Here is a 16,163-nt window from a genome sequence, read left to right on the forward strand (position 1 = left end):
GGTACATCTTTTTGTTTCTATGGTTGTGCACGATGTAGATTCACACCATTCGTGTAATCATATATGTACATAGGGTAATGATGTCTGTCTCATTCCACCATTTTTCATACCCCCTCTTTCATTACCCTTTATGTAATCTGAAGTTCCTCCATACTTCTCTCACTCCCCACCCCCCACCCCCATTATATATCATCATCCACTTATCAGGGAAAACATTTTACCTTTGGATTTTGGGGATTGACTTATTTCACTTAGCATGATATTCTCCAACTCCATCCATTAATCTGCAATTGCCATAACATTATTCTTCTTTATGACTGAATAGTATTCCATTGTGTATATATACCACAGTTTCTTTATCCTTCATCTGTTGAAGGGCATCTCGGTTGGGTCCACAATCTAGCTATTGTGAGTTGAGCTGCTGTAAACATTGATGTGGCTGCGTTACTGTAGTATGCTGGTTTTAAGTCCTTTGGGTAAAAACTGAGGAGTGGGATAACTGGGTCAACATTTGAATTTTTGATAAGCAACAAATAGTTTTTAGGATGAGCATGTCTCATGTGATGCTGGGGACATGTTCATGTCAAAAATATAGGAAATCTCTTTCTGAACTCCACTCTGTAGGGGCTCCGGAGTTTGATCTGGAAACTCACAATAGCTCAACTGCTCTCATCACCATTGCAAAGTCACCGGCCTCCCTGGTGCAACCCAGCCATGTTTGCAACCTGCATGTGCTTCCTCCTCCTCAACCATAAAGTCTCCACTCACCCTTCCTATCCCACCCCGTCTTCTGCACAGCTTCCCTGACAGTCAGTGATGGAGCTAACTGCACCCCTCTGTCCCCTGCACACATCTGCCCTCAGGACTTGCCACCCTGCCCTACGACCACCTGGACCCCCTCTTCCACTCGACAGAGATCCTCAGAGGACAAGGACTGACACCAGCCACCTCTGAACCCCAGTCCCAGCTCAGACGGGCACAGGGCAGGTACTGAACACGTGAAGGGTGGCCACAGATGGTGGCTACGGGTGCGAATCCCAGATGTCCCCTCACTCACCAGCACGGTGGGATTCTCAGGAGGAACGCACACAGATTTAAGTCCTTCATCAGAAAGCGAGAAGGCGGGAGGCCCTAGGGAGCTCTTGCGGCCACCGAGGGAACAGCCCGCTCACCATGTCAGTCCAGCCTGGCATCCCTGGATCTCCACAGGCCTGAGCCACACGCCCCCTTCATAAGCAACCTGTGATGCGTCCTGGTGGCCCAGACCCGCCTCAGGCCTGCTCTGCTGGGGCACAGCTCACGCTCACTGCCACTCTCCCCAGGGGCACCTGATTCTCCACTGGGCAGCCCGAGGTGGCAGCTCTACCTCAAATAGTCCCTGGTCAGCATGCAGTGGGGACAGGCCAGACCCGAGGAGTCATCCACAGCCTTCCCTGAACCGGGCCCCTCCGCGCCTCGCCTGCTCTCCACCCAGCCTCGCCTCCAAGGCCTTGGCTGCCCGCGCGCCACCAGGACTTCATTACTTAACTGGCCTGCCCACCTTGGGACCCACAGAGCACACTCCCGCTCGCCCATCCTGGTGGCTCCTGTGGTTCGTTCGTAGTGTGGTTTTGTTGAGTGAATGAGTCTTTGCTGACTCAAGAACCACTTGCTGAGAATCTACTGTGGCCTGGTGGAGGGTCAGGACTACCATGCGGCTCCTGACCATAGAGACTGCAGCACCACTGGGCTGCACCCTGCCTGCACGTGCACGGCACTTCTAAGTTACCCGTGGTCCCCGGCGTTCAGTGGGTGAGCTAGACATTCCTTGTTAGGAACCTCGTTCCTTGTTCCCAAAACATAGGCATCATCACAGAGTCGGGAAGACTCAGACCATGGCACTTCCTCTCCGTGGTGAGCGCCCTGGGAGTCCTCACAAGTGACTGAGAAGAATAGTGAAGGCCACGTGGTCCAGCAAGAGTGAGCGGCACAGACCAGGAATCCCCAGAGCCGGGATCCGCTCCAGTGTTGAGAAGGCCAGATGCGCTCGCCACCAAGAACAGCCGGAAAGAAATGACGAACCATCTCGTACTCAGTGCACGGACAGCTGACCAAGAACTTCACACGTGATCTAACCCACGTCCTGATGAAAGTGACCACATGAGCCAGGGCCATGCCTTACTTAGTCAAAATAATGTCCAAAGTTTTAGATATTATGAAACAAAGGCACGATTCCATATGTAAAGAAAAAAGCTGCAAGATTTTATTTGACTCTTTCGAGTTTCTGAAGCCACGTGACTGTGGGGACAGTGGAAGACACTTCGAATTTGCAGCACGTCTGTGCAGCCAGTGCCCTGCTGGCCCATCTCATTTAAGCCCCTGCCTGGAGAACGGCAGTCTGGCTCGCCCTCTTCAGAAACGCGGCTCCGAGAACATCGGCCCACCTGAACCACACGGCTGTAAAGGCGTGGGTGAACCCTAACCCCGAAGGGCACTTCCCAGACTGTGTCCTCCCCGCCCCCTCAGCAGCCCTCTGAGAGTGGATGAAACCATGGCGCCGGCAAGTGTTTCGGGAGCACGTAAAGAGGGGTGTGTTGCAGGCTCCAGAGAAAGTGCAATGAGGTGCTGAGTGAGTGCCTAGCACCCCGGACTCAAGCACCAACCCTCCTCCAACAGGCCGCGTGGCTTCGGGCAATCCCAGGTGTGAAGACAGGGCCCTCCCGGTGCCTGGAGCTGGCCTGGGCACTGGCCAACCACCCCAGGAACACAGGATGCAGAAACGCGGAGGGCAAACTTGTCTTCTCAACAAGTCTAAAGGATAGAGGCCTGAGTAATGACTGAGGTTTCCCAGAGCAGGAAGAGGACTGGCGAGGGGCATCAGGGCCTGTCTGTCCTGTGAAGGGCCCTCCTTCTTCCCCCCATGACACACAGAGGAAAGGGAGTCACCCTGCTCACCAAGCCCCCTGTGGCTCTGAGGCAATCCGTGAGTCTTCTTGAGAAAGCAGAAAGCCAAATCCCCGTCCACGAGCCCCTCCTGAGCACTGGGCCTGGGGTTGGCCAAGGTTGTTCTCCAGCCCTGTGGTTCCCTCCTGTGGTGCCACTGTCAGAAGCAGCCAGCCTTAAACCTGGCCGCTGGTGCCTCTTGGACTCTCTGGGAAGGAGTCAGAGAGGACGACAGGAACCCAAGGTTGACACAGCGACTCCTCCTTAGCCCTTGTCCACTAACGAGTCCTCTGTGCCCTGGTCGATCTTTGGTTGTAAGCGGTTGGAAACTTTGAGGACGCCAGGAAGAAAGAGGGTCTCGTACAAGGTAGTAAAGAGCTGAACGAGGCAGGTCCTGGAAGGTCAGAAACGTAACGGACCTCACTACTTGAAGGCCAGAGCCTCCATGGAGGACATAAACACACCAATCCCTGAGGCAGGCGCCAGTGGCTCCAACCCAGAGGCCACACAGCAGCAAAGGGACATGCATTCTGGAGTCAGGCTCTCTCCGGCTCACTAGCCCTCCTTTGGTCTTGAGGAGCAGGGGACAGTTAGGGTAAGAGAAGCAGGAGGTCATTGAGGAGGAAGGCTGTTCAGATCAGTGGGAACCCCAACCCTCCCAGAGCTGCCTACCTGGCTGGCTGGCTGAGGAGGAGGAGGCCCCGTGAGAGGGAAGAGCCGGCGGCCACGCGCACGGGGCTCCGGGCCTCCTGCAGGCAGTGCCAGCCCTCGGGGCTTCTGTCCCTTCTCCCAGTCCAGGGAGATGTTATACAGCCAAACTCAGCTCGGCCACCACACTGGGGTTGTGTGAGCACCAAAAACAGCGAATCTCGTGGAAATGTAGTTATGAGGTCCCCAAAGGAAACCATATTCCTCTATCTGCTGCCGTCAGAGCCCACAGAAGCCGGGGGAGCTCAGACTTGCTTTGAGCTGGTCCAGATTGCAAAGTGGTCTGGGGCCGACTCTGAAGCCTTAGGGTTTCCCTTATGCAAAGGAGCTGGAAGACAGGAACGGGCTCCGGCCCTCGGGTGGGTGACAGAGCCTGTATAACCAGCAGGAGCTGCAGGCAGGGTCCCAGAGTCCACGGGAAAGCTGAGGCAGAATATCGGCAGCAGACTCTCAGGGTGGGGCTGGCTTTCTGGGTCGACCCTCTTCCTCATCCTTCTTTCTCTGCCTAGGGAAGGACCCCAGGAAGCTCCAAGCTCACGCACATTGAAGGCAGCCCCCTGCAATGCTAGCTTTCCCACAGATCCACAAGCCCACCGCCTCTCTGGCCTGGTGTTTGGGGCTGAATTATGCCCCCACGCAATGAGATACGTTGAATCTTTAACTCCCATTTCCTCTGAATGTGACTTTACTTGGATAATAGGGTCTTTGGGGGTTTAAAGAGTTTAGATGCGGTCATGAGGGTGGGCCCTCGTTCCAAAGACCCATGTCCTCTTGAAACAGGGAACTTGGGCAAGGACGGAAACGTGCATGAGAGGACAATGTGAGCAGAGAAGATGGCCATGCAGGGCTGGAGGGCCAGGCGGACGCCGGGCCAGCAGAGGCACGCAGAAGATGGCAGCGGCCCCTAGAAGTTAGAAGATGCGAGGAAGCCTTCTACCCAGAGTCCACGAGGGAGCACGGTACTTGAGCCTTCCAGCTCAGAAGTGAGACAGGACAGACTTGCACTGTCCCAAGCCGCCTCGCCCTGGGGCTTTGCTGTGGAGCCCCAGGAAATACACCCCTAAGACTCTGGTTCACATAAGCTCAACAAATATTCATGGAGCTCAGTGCGCTGAGCACACAGATTAAAGGACAGTTAAGACCCTTGGTAAGAAAAAGAGGTGCTGGGGCTGCACAATGGCAAGGGCGATAGGAAAGGCCAAAGCAGAGGGGCCCACGCCTGGGCCACAGCTTTCTTATGAGGGAAAATTCAACTGATTTGATTCTGATCAATGTGGAATTGATAATCATTATTTTTAAAGCCAAAGTCTCTTAGTCACAAATATAAAAAAAAAAAAAAGTGTGCTCACCAATAAAAAGTGTGAGTAGAATTAACAAAATGGAAAGTCAAATCTTAAAATGAGTTAAGAAAAAAAAAAAAAATCCAGCAAACTCTGGTCCCTGTTAAGATGACTCACATGCTTGTGAAAGTGTGACGATCCCTGCGGCTCCGTGTTTGTGATCATCAAGCCCCTGCCTTCCAGAGAGCCCGTGGTTCACCCCTCTCCTGATTCAGAGTGGCATTCCACCATTGGCAAGGGGTGGCGGACATTGCCTGTTAGCTCCTGAGAGCATCTTTTTATTGGAAGCTTTTCCTCTCCCTTCTTTTGGTTTCCTGAGCTCCATTCCTTCTTCTCACGTGCAGGGAGCGAAGAGCAGTCACCTGGATGCACTGGAGGGCCGGTGGCATCCTGTAAACCCCACAGAGCGAAGAGGGGACCTACCCAAAGACTAGAAGCAGCTGCTCCAGCACAGGTCCATGCCTACACGAGTCTTGACAGCCGGAAGGTGGGGACAACCCCCGCCCCCGTGTCCTTCAGAACCTCGGGGGGCAGATAAACGTGACTCAGCTCTAACAACGAAGGAGGTACTGACACGTGTTCCAACCAGGTGAACCGCCAAACCATGGTGGGAAGTGAAAGAAGTGTGGCACCAAAGGCCACATACTGTGTGGCTCCGTGTGTAAGTAAGCCATCCGGCACCGTGTGTCGGTCACATCTGCCAGGGGAACTCCGCTTCAGGGGCTGCTTCTTCCCAACCCTGCACCCCTGATGTGCAGTCCAGGACCTGGTTGATCAAAGGACAACCATCCCAGAATGACCCAGGCAACTCTCTCACTGAAATCCATAATTCTTTGGGATTTTGAGCCCAAGAATTCAGATTTGAGAAGCACACGTCTGGGTAGTAATGCACACATATCTGTGGCAGGATTACATGATTCTAGGTGTATGTTGGATTTAATTCAATAAACAGCATTTGATGATCTGCTTTGCATCTTGGTACTGTGCTGGATGAGGGGGTGAGTCCTGGCTTGTGTGTGTGGCTGGACCTTACTAATTCACAGGTCAAATTTAAAACAGCCTTAGCAACAAGCCCACTCTAGCTCCCTTCATGTTACAGGAAGAGAAAAGAAGCCAAAAGAGATGAAGTTCGGAGAACAGGCACTGTGCCTGGGGTCTCCAAGCTGAGGCCCGGACCAGCATCCAGGGCTCACTAGTGAGATCTTAGGAGGCTGCCTGCTCTCCCTGAGCCGCCACTGCTATTTGCAAAGTGACTTCTGAGTGGTGAGTACAGTGACTTCTGAGTAAGATGGGGTGTGGATGGCCCAAGTTCAGAACACAGTGCAAGAGTTGAACAAATATGGGCTATGATTCCTTATCAAAGTCACACACCTGTTCAGTGGGAGAGATGGAGAATGAGTCAGCATTCTGAAACAGGTCATGTGCCTTTCTAAGCAAAACTTTGTAAAATAATCACAATAACAACAACAACAATAATTTATAAAATAATCACAGTAACAACAATAATTCCTTTATACTTTGGAGATGCACTGTGATTTGTGTGTGTGTGTTACATAAAATGTAACATAATTTAATTGTGAAAAATCCCATAAAGGACTTATCACAATCCTTTATCTGGTAAGGAAACTGAGGCTCAGGAGCTTGCAGTTTTGGCTAATTGCACATGGCTAGTGAGGGATGCACCAGGATTTGGACATGGGTCCTTGATCTTCCTGCCTCCCGGCCAGACATCCCCACTCCTCCAACCCGCATGCTAATTTTGGTAAGCAGTATTTGCTGTACCTTTATGTTCTGGACTTCCTCTTTTTATTTCAGACTGAATTCGTAACTTTGCTCTAACAAAAGTTTCATCTACTTAAAGGACCCTTCTCAACAATCCTTTAAATTTATTCTCCCAGTTAATGAGCAGGTGAAAATTTGAAACCTACCGTTGTTCCACAATCACCAAGATCAACTTCTATTGCATTCAGTTCTGCAGTTCCCCTTGTGTTTACCAAGAAGGACGTAGTGAGAGCTGGCCTCTGCCGGCGGGATGGCCTCTGGCCTCTCCTGGATGGTCAGCAACATAGATGACCACTTGGCTCATTCTAGGATTTGTTAAAAGGGGGACTCTGATTCAGCATGTCTGGGGTCAATACTGAGACTCTGGGAACCACACTGATTAGCTGAGGACACTAAATTTCACGCCCTGCCTCCCCGGGAGCACCCCTTCCCCTTCCAGTGCCCACCAGGTTGCACAGTGGAGTGGTACAGCTACTTCTCTGTGCTCAGTGGCTTTCTGACCTGGTCGCCCCCAGCCCCAGCATCGCCCCCTGAGGACAGATCACAGTCCTGATTTTCAGTGCTCCTTCCTCTGGATGGTGGCCTCCTGGAGACACAGGCTCCACCTGACAGGTCCCCACGGCATCACAGCTGCCATAGCATGGAGCACACAGGAAATACTTTTGTAGCACAAGTGGATAGATGAATCCTTGCCTTTCCCCCACCAGTGTCCAGCATATAATAGGTCCCCCCCAGAAGGTCTGGTAAAATTCCTTGTCGAGCAGATGTTGTTACGACATTGCTACATTATTACAATTACCCGTCTTGACATATGCGTTCACCTGGTCACAACACTTAGTGAGTGAGTTCCTTGCACCAGGCGTCGGGTCCTGCAGAGCAGATCAGAGGATCAGTGTCCTCACACCCTTGCTCTCTTGTAACTGACATCCTCCATGCAGCACTTGCACGTGCCCTGAACCACACCAAGTCCTCGGGTGCAGTGACATTTCGGTCCTCATGACAACTGTGGCAGTACAGCTGCTGTCCCTGTGTTACAGCTGAGGAAACCACAGGGGGCTCAGTTGTCCACAGTCAGTCGGTGTCGGCAGAGATTTCAGCCCTAAGAGGTCTGATTCCCACTCACGGTTCAGCCTTGACGAGGAGGGAAAATAACAAGAAAGCAAACAGCACGAAGAGAATCCAAGATGGCGGCAAGAAGGAAGCCAGGCCGTGGCGTCATGAATGACAGGAGCAGAATCCAGGCCCAGGAGGGCCATGGGGACAGAATTCACCAGCACCTGCCTTCCACGCATCCCTCCCAGCCCTTCCTCTAAGGCCATCCCCCGCCTGGGGTCCACAGCGAGACCTGTGGAGGGGAAAAGCAAAGAACCCTGGGGCCAAGAGGAGGCTGCCTCCGGATCTTCCTTCTCCAAGGATACGGTAAAATCAGCTCTCTGTCCAGCCTACGGTGTTTATGAAGTGCCCACTCTGTGCCAAGCACCAGTCTGGGCACCGTGAAGACAGGAGTGGACGAATCAGCCCCAAATCAGGACCTGGTAGAGCTTATCACCCAGGCCTTCTAGCCCCAAACCCACAGGTTTCCTTCAGCAACACACGAGTAAGTCACCACATGAGGTCCTTTGCCAGGTGCTCGGCTGCCCAGGTGTGCAGTGTTGGAGGAAAGGCAGCTCTGTCGCTCACGCGTACCCCTTAGTGACCCCTAAGCTAGGACCTGAACCACCCTGATGGGAGGCAGACAGAGATGCCTTGGGTCACCCAGGGGAAGAAGGGCTTCATGGAGGAGGTGGCAGGGCTGATATCCAAAGGGACTAACAGCAGGAAAAGGTATTCCAGGTTGAAGGAATATGAACTGGCCACGCATTAGAAAACAGCGGGCATATGCCAGAAAGTTCCCTCCTCTCCCCCTCACTATCATCGATGACCTGATTTCCCCAAACTACTGTAAGGCAGAAAGATCCCAGGGATTGCTCTTCTGGTTCTCTTTCATACCTGGTTGAAAATGGGCTTCCAGGTACAGAGAGGCGACTAAGAAGAAGCAACCATTTGTAAGTAGCAGACACTGTCGCATCCTCTACCAATATCCTACCACTGAATCTGCACAGTAGCTCTGCCAGATGATTCTTATTCCCCATTTTATAGATGTAAAAACCTAAACTCAGAGAGTAGTTAGTAATCCAAGTTCCAGCAACTAACAAGCAGAGAAATGGGTTTGAATCCAGAACCACCAGAGGCCAAAGCAAGGCTTCCCAGAGACGCCACACTCAGAACCCCACTTCACATCCAAAGACCAAGACTTTTCTGTTCTGAGGACGGCTATGAGCTTGAGAATACCTAACTCAGCTCTTGAGGAAGACAGCAAGCCAAGCAGAGCTGAGCTGGACTTAGGACTCCAAATCACAAAGAAAGTATTACGACTGAAGAAAAATATACGGTTCAATGCATACAAACATGAATCCTTTCCCGAGGTTTCTCCAGGCAGTGGAAATGTTTCTTCATCACCACATCTTTGCAAATTTCATGAGGAAGGCTTCTCCACAGGACATGGCAGGTCCTGTTTAAGTTTGTGTCTATCAGATCACACAAAAGCGATTACGATAGTCCATTGATTCATGAACGTGAATGTGGCCATCATTAAATATTTACACAAACACACTGATTGCTCACATTTACCAGCCTATGAGAAGCACCAGGATGTTCTTTAGCACAATGTTGGAAAAAAATAAGGTTCTTTGCAAATACAGTAATCAGTCCATATTCATTGCTCATTAGCCCGACACTTGAAATAATCTTCAGTTTGTGTGCAAAGATGATCCACATCTGCAGCAGCACATCTGTGGCGGAGGCAGGGTGGGTGTGTGTAGAGGGAGGTGTGCTTTCGGCTACAAATCTGGAGCAGCCTTCAGCATTTATGGGCTTGGAAACAACCCCACAGCAGCAACAAACAACAGCAGCGGTAACAGCAAAATTCATCTTCAGCAGATCAGCCCTGCCTCTCTCCATTATTAGGCAGAGAGTGAATGGTGCTGTCACTAGAGGTTTTTATATATTATAGGGCCCTGAATAGAAACGGTGGCAAAAGATATTTAGCAAGTTGTCATCTCACTTTTGTCCCCACCTTTATGTGTGTGTGTGGATGTTGATGGCAAAATGCATTTGAAGCTATCAAATTCCCAGAGGGCAATTAGTAAGACTATGGATTCCTTACTGATGGGTATGCACAGCCTTTAATTTGTATTTCAAATATCTAAGTGGCATAAACGGTTGTTATTTGTTGGCTTACTGATGCCAATCTGAAGGTTTTAGAATTTGCAAAAACATTCCTGTGAATGAGCAGAGAGGAAAAAAATGGAGAGATGAAATTTAGAATCGGGATGAGTTAGAATCCATTGCAAGATGTGTTTTCACTGCACTAGAGAAAAGTGGCATGCAACTTTTGTGTAAGCTTCTTTCCATCTCCACCCACTTCTCTAAACCAGCTTAAGGAGAAACAAAAAAACAAAAATGTTAATGACAATCCTAATGTCAAATGCAAACTACCCAGAAACATGAAGGAGCATGATCGTGATCTTTTTCCACAGTAGCTATTGGTCGCTGAAGTGAACGCGAGGGTGTGGGGGGGGGGGGGGGTTTGTGTGTGAAAGAGATGGGCCAGGGAGAGGAGGAGGATTAAGGGCTCAGTTCGAGTGGGAAAGATAAATTTAAGTCATGCAGTTGACCGTTTCGAAACTGAGTGACAGGGACCATTGCTACCAAGCAGACGCTGCAGATGAAGGGTTCAGTTCTAAAAGGGAAGGTGGTTTGAAATCACTTCCTGGTGCCACGCTGAACGTAGTCAAGGTTCTTGCCAGCTCACACACTAACAACCACCTGTCCTGCACTCCTTGGAATCCAACTCTAGAAGGGAGGGCGGCATAGGGGGCCAGCCCAGGTGGTGAGCCTGCAAGGAGAGGTGGGCACGTCTGGGCAGAAGCAGCCAGGGAGCAGGGATGCCCCCACTGGACGGTCTGGGGCTCTGGGCAGCTGGAGGCCCAGCGCCTGAACCGGTGGCCCAGCCATGGAAATGGCTGCCCTCTGGAGAGGGATGGGATCTTGATGAAGGCCAAGGGCGAGTCCTAGAGAGGTGCACTGTGAACAGCAGCAGCAGCTGATAATCTGGGCAGCTGGGGCATTGGCATGTCTGCTGTGGAGAGGGGAGCCAGGCTGAGCAGTCCAGGATCCTCCTGATCCACCCACTGTGGCACTCAGATCCACCAGCTTCCTCTTGTAGGTGTCCTCACCCGGGAACAGCAGGATTCTTATTTGTCTCATTCCCTGGGGGTAAAAACTTAAAAGAAGGGGTTAGTTGTAGAAAACACAACCCACACTGCTGCCATTGTGCTGTTGATCCCCTCATCAATGGTACCCATTTTCCCTCTCCTCCAGTGCACGGATCGGGGTTCTGCAAAGAGAGAAAACCGATGAGAGACAGATGTAAGTAGATATGGACATACTTAAAAGCACACAAAGAAACTTATTTTAAGAAATTAGTTCATGCAATTATGGAGGCCAGCCATGTCCAAACTGTACAACGTGGGTCAGCAGACTGGAAACCCAGGGGAGGACTGGGCCTGACTGAAGGACTGATTGAAGTTTGAATCCAAAAGTCATCTCCTGACTGATTCTATCCTTCCTCCAGTGAGGTCTGTCCTTTTTCTTTGAAGGCCTTCAACTCATCAGATGAGTCCCACTTGCATTATGGATGATGATCTACTTCACAATTCCACACATTTAAATTTAATTTCATTGTAAAAATACATCCACAGCATGGCCTCAGCCAGTATTTGACCAAGTATCTGCGCACCATGGCCACCAAGTTGACACACACTTAACCGTCACACTCAACATTTGTTCTCACTTCCCTTCACCCAGGGCTGGGCTGCTGGTGATCCAGACCCCATCCCTGCAGGGTCCAAGCCATCGCCTACCTGGTTGCCAAGCTTTCCAGAGCGCGTGACTGCTAGTCTTACCAACCACCATTGAAACTGGCCCTGGTGCTCCCAGAGATGCCCTAAGGGACTGTGAATGCCAGACACATTTCCCCTTGACCCCACCCTGGGCGACAGCTGGATCAGACTCATTTGCTTCAATCAGCATCATGAGTTCATGCACACATTGTCCAGAGTGGCCAGATGACAACCACGGCTTCAAGTCAGTGGGATTCTTAGTGTGTCCTCCTCCAGAAGAAGCATGTTTTTTCGGGAACTGGGGATCAGTTCTCCTAGGTCTAGAGACCCCAAAGACTCAGCATGAAAAGCACCACTTCCAGACTCGACACAAAATCTCTTCCCATTCCAAGAATCAGCAGATCTGCCAGACCATAGAGCTCAGGTTGGGGTGGGGCTACTTCAGAGCCACTCCTGGACCTGGACCCGATGCAAAGTCCTTCCTTGCTCTGGGTCAACTGATCTTTGATAAAGCTGTCACGAACACGCATTGGGAAAGGAAGCCTCTTCAGTAAAGGAAGCTGTGATTAACAGCATTGTGAACTGAGTCGATGGAAGACTGGGTTTGAGATGCCCTGACCCATGGGAACTATTTGTTAACTGGGGTAACAATATTGTCCTGCATCCTTCAAAATAGCTGGAGAGAAGGGTTTGAACGTTCTCGCAGACATGTTTAATGTGTGGGCGATGGAGGTGCTTTGATTGTTACCCGCCGTCTACTCCTAGGGAAACCGCAGGCCTCCAACCCGCTCCCTCAGCAGAAGCCTTAGAGAGACCTTTGACTCTTCGACTTGCTTCATGCCACATTCGATACATCAGAAAATCCTGCTGGTTGTAGCACCGAAGTGTATCCCAAAGTGTATCCCAAAGTGTATCCCAAAGTCCCCTTTCTACTGTTTCTCTGTTGCTCCTGGCAGCAGGGTCCTGTCCAGTACCCCGGTTCCACCCTTGCCTCCCACCAACACCCGCCCACCAACCACGTGTCTTCTCCACGCAGCAGCTAAAGTGACCCTGTGTACGCCTCCTGCTCAGTGCTCTTCAGTGGCACCCAGAGCACCCAGGGTAAAAGCCGGGTCATCTCTGCCGGCGAGACTGGACGTAACCCACGCTACTCACCTCCCACCTCTCCTTCGTTCTGGTGTTTTCTCCCTCTTGCTTCCTGAAGCCCCTGCCCCCTTTGCCTTTCCTCTGGGGACCTGTGCGTCCCAGCCTCTGGCACCATGGACAGGCCCTTCCTGTGCCTGGACCGTACCTCATCCAGGTGGGGTAGTTTTTATCCTGGTTCCTCCACTTGCACCTGATGGTGGGTGTTATCTTAGCCCCTCCAGGCACCTGGGCTAGCCCGAGCAGAACGAGAGAACCCTCCAGACCTGACCCCTCCATCCCTCTTACCTTACTTTCTTTCTCCCCTTTTCATTTGTCACCTGATGTGATGGGGCACCTTGCTCATTCCCTGTCTCCTCACAGGAGAATCTAAAATCCTAAAGGACAGGTGTTCGGCATCCCCTGCTGCCTCACCAGCACCTAGGACATGGCTGGCACATCGAGGTGCTCAGTAGTTTTTCAGCGAATGTTTCCTGGTTGCAGTTCGTACTTTCTCTTTTTTAAAACCTTCGTTCTTGATTTTACAGCACTCATGTGAGTTCTCGGAAGGCACCGCCTGACTTGATCCTAAGGTACTTTTCCACCATGTTTCACGGAGGAACTCGAGGTCTGCAGTGGTGTGCTGGTCAACTCTCTTACTGTGGACAACACCTGAGGTGGTCAACTTATAAAGGGAAGAGAGTTTTTTTGGCTCACACGTTTGAAGGTCTCAGTCCAGGTGTGGTAGGTCCTGCTGCTTTAAGGCCTGGGACTCATGGCAGAAGCATGTGTCCCTCTGAAACCATTCACCTCATGACTGGGAAGCGAGAGAAAGAAGAGACCAGGGTCCTACAGATCCCTACAAGGGCGTGCCACCTGTGACCTAAATACTTTCACTAGGTCCTTCTCTCTCTCTCTTTCTCCCTCTTTCTCTCTCTCTCTCTCTCTCTCTCTCTCTCTCTCTCTCTCTCTCTCTCTCTCTCTCTCTCTTTCTCTCTCTCTCTCTACTGGGACTGCTGTACACCAGCAGGCCAGGTGGCCAAGGGGGAGAACCCAGGTCCCACCATGCCTTTTCTCACTGGTTGCAGCCATAAAGGCAAGGTTTTGGGGCCTCGAGGACAGAATGCAGGTGGTTTGATTCTACTCTGTGACCACAGGATGCAGAACCAGTCACCCAGCACGAGTGGAGTCTGGACAAGGGCGCGAGGATGTGTGGCAAACCCAGCAGGGCTGGCAAGGCCCCCAGTGGCCTCTGACGGATGGAGGGTGAGCAGCACCGTGGCTTTCCTGACATGTCCGCTGAGGTCCAGGACCTCGGCCACGGTCGTCCACCATCCCACCCCCCATGGGCACGCAGACCAAGAACAAAGCCAGGGTGGTGAGCAAAGCAACCAGTAGTGTTCCAGAAACTGCCAGACCCAGGTGGGAGGTCAAGCACACAGCAAGGACAGGTGACCTGTGTCCCGGGAGCATCAGCAGGGCCTCATAAAACCCAGCTCCAGAGTGCCGTGGCTTGAATGCTCCCTCCAAATCTCACGCTGAAGTTTGATTGCCACTGTGATGGCGGGTAGGGGGTGTTCGGGTCACGAGGTCACTGCCGTGGTCGCAGGAGCGGGTTTGCCCCTCGTGCTCTCCCCCTCTCTCTTGCCTTTCCACCACGCGATGCCCTCAGCCATATTCCGACACAGCAAGAAGACCCTCTCCAGATGCAGCACCCTGGTCTTGGACTTCACAGCCTCCAGAACTGCGAACCAATAAACGCCCATCCTTTAGAAACTCCCTGGTCTGTGGCATCCTTTACAGCAACACAGAACAGGCTAGGACACAGAGGGAGAGAGCTTGAACAAGACAGGGCGACGGGAACAGGCAGGCAGCGGGTGCTCGGGTCTGACCGCCTTCTCCCACACCACCCACCTGTGTCAGATTCCACTCAGCAGGGACCTGCTTCTCCCCTGCTCTCTCTGCTCCCTCAGCAATGACACCCCACACAGTCACCCACGCCACGGCCGCTGTCACTCCAGGCTCCCGCTCCTGGCCTCACCCTTCACCACACAGGACCAAGTCCTGCTGTCTTCTCCTCATCACTCTGCTTCCTCCTACCTGCTTCCACCGTGACTGAAGTCGGCCCAGCTAGGAGGATAAAGAAAGGAAGGTCGATTCCCCAAAGAAGAGAGGTAGCTGTTACTGTAAGAGAGGAATCCAAAGTCAACAGATGTCCACGCACTAATAATAGTGAGAGTACTGAGCTTCTAAATGTTACTTTTTCATAAATTAGAGAACATTAAAGGTTATCCCTAATATAAAGTCACTCCCTCGCACACTGATGCGTAATCCAAAGAGGGAGAGGAGGGAGGGGAGAGGAAGATACCAGCTGGGCAAGGTACCCGTCAGGCCCTCTGAACCCCCGTCCTGGGTACCTGCAGGGTCCCTGGAGTGGGACAAGGAGCAAGGCACCTGCCTCTAACCTGCCCTGCGTCTCCCCAGGCCAGAGGGAGAACCACCAAACCAGGGCAGGCTGCTCAGCCACCAAGGCCCAAGCCATTCAGAAATGGGATCTTCAGAAATAAGAGCTCCCCATTCCATTCTGAAAGACACCTCCTGGATGTCACTCTCCTCTTTATTGACTTCCTGTTTCGGAGAAGACCCCACGCTCCCAGAAACGGCTGAGTATGTGACCTGCTTCCCCCTCCCGTCAGAAGGACCAACTTTACCCGTCACCATGACTGTTGGCTTTTTCAGATTTCTGCCCAGGATCTGAGGATCGCAGTGATGTGTTTGAAGATCCTGATGGGTTGGAAAAGAAATTAAATAAATAAGTCGGTGGCATTGCAACTGCTGTTGTTTTGAAATGTTTCGGTTTTATTTTGAGGCTTGTATTTTATGAGTATCTGTTTCTACATTCAGAGCTCATGCAATATGCATGGCTTCTTCGTGAGCCGAGATATGCGTTTGTGGAGACTGGATTGCCTGCCAGACTGTGTTGAGAAAATACACTACAGTTACACCTGACCGGAAAACCATCTGTCTCGGCCACATGGACACATGCCCAGGACCAGGACTGGCACGGAAAGTCCCAACTATTGCTCAAGGGTCTCTCCACTAAAAAATTTCCCAGAAGAGAGACAGTGGGTTTATGGCAATGAATAAATGCTTATCGCCTGAAATAAATATTTATCTTTAATGATTTTTTTTTCCTGGAACAGTGACAAACAATGAAAGGTTTTGAAAGATGGCAAATGATATTCAATTCCGAACTGGGAGTCATCCACTCCACGTTGTGAGAGGGGTAAACACAGGAGCAGAAGCATGAGTATCTAGCCTGAAATAGAACTTTAAGTGGTGAGAA

The sequence above is a fragment of the Sciurus vulgaris genome (genome assembly GCF_902686455.1).
Source record: "Sciurus vulgaris genome assembly, chromosome: 14".
Taxonomy (NCBI): Eukaryota; Metazoa; Chordata; class Mammalia; order Rodentia; family Sciuridae; genus Sciurus; species Sciurus vulgaris.